We start from the raw sequence: 1,457 nt of genomic DNA on the forward strand, positions 1-1,457 counted from the left end.
TTTTTTTTTTTTTTTTTTCAGATAGAGTCTATGTCACCTTCAGTAGAGTGCTGTGGCGTCACAGCTCACAGCAACCCCCTGCTTTCATGCTCAAGCGATTCTCTTGCCTCAGCCGCCCAAGTAGCTGGGAGTACAGGCACCTGCCACAATGGCTGGCCATTTTTTGGTTATAGTTATCATTGTTGTTTGATAGGCCTGGGCTGGATTCAAACCAGTCAACTTTAGCATATGTGGCTGGCACCCTAGCTGCTGAGCTACAGGCGCTGAGCCATGCCCTAAGGATCTTTGTTTTCATGCTTAAGACATTGGAATTCCTCAACTACATGAATTAGCAGAAGGCGACAGCTGACACTGTGACTGATGCTATCGGTCTGATAGATTCTCTGGGGGAGCTAACGCCCCACCACACAACCAGCCGCATCAGACCTCCTGTTGCTGTAAACATCTCTCATGAGGGTGGGGCAATCTGCTTCTTCACACCTGTGAATGCACTAAGCACACACCCAGATTATTTTCTTGTGTATAATTAGTAACGCTCACTGAAAATTACTAAAACTAGATAATATGATAGCTTAAGTTCAGACACCTTTTATTTTCATTAAACACAAAGATGGAAATGCACAGGATAAAAACGAGCAGGTGTGCAGATGAACATGTGCTGACAAAGGTCATATTACCAACCTCCCTCATGCAAAGTCAGCACTGTGTGCTGTTCCACCTTACCCTTTGCCCAGGTGATCCTCCTCACCAGGAATGCATCTACCTCTCCCCAGCCTGTTTAATATGGCCCCTAGGACTCATGGCCCTGTGCATACCCTTCTTCTTGGATGTTCCCCCCGCCCTGAACTACAGTTCTAAGCCCACCTCACAATGGTAATCTAAATTCTTTCAGTCTCCACGACTTTATCTGACATATGTCTAAGGCACCTTGAACACAGAAACTGAGCCCTCTGCCCCCACCGTGTCCTTCCCCTACAAAGCACTGGCACGGTACTAAGCTCACAGGTGATGATAGACCCTGCTGTCACTTCTGAGCATGATTCTGCAGATACATGTACTCTGCTATTTAAAGATCTCTCTGTGGCCTGGAAGAGCAAAGTCAGAGGGGCTTTGTTTTGGTGACTTGGGGTCTGAGTCATTGAAGTTCTCCCTGCTCAGGCTGCCTAGTAGGAAACAGGGGCTTAGAAGCCAGACAGGAGCAGGGCTGGTCTACAGGCATGCCCAGAAGCCCAGCCCCTTCCCTTGCATTTTGTCTCAGCATGCCGGACTCCAGTTGCAGCCCTGGCCTCCAAGCAGGACACAAGAACACTGGCAGCTCTAAGAAACACGGAAGAGGGCTTGGCACCTATAACTTAGTCGCTATTGTGCTGGCCACATACACTCAAGCTGGAGGGTTCGAAACTGGCCTGGTCCTGCCAAACAACAGTGACAACAACAACAACAGAAATAGCCAAGTG

General features: G+C 48.4%; 1 protein-coding gene across 1 annotated transcript in view; it reads right to left on the bottom strand.

Moving 5' to 3' along the window:
- The window catches only part of TET3 (tet methylcytosine dioxygenase 3), a 122,840-nt gene that overhangs the window by 26,230 nt on the left and 95,153 nt on the right, over positions 1-1,457 (bottom strand). The window lies entirely within an intron of this gene.

This window comes from Otolemur garnettii, unplaced genomic scaffold (genome assembly GCF_000181295.1).
Source record: "Otolemur garnettii isolate 467f Iridium unplaced genomic scaffold, OtoGar3 scaffold00068, whole genome shotgun sequence".
NCBI classification, from domain to species: domain Eukaryota; kingdom Metazoa; phylum Chordata; class Mammalia; order Primates; family Galagidae; genus Otolemur; species Otolemur garnettii.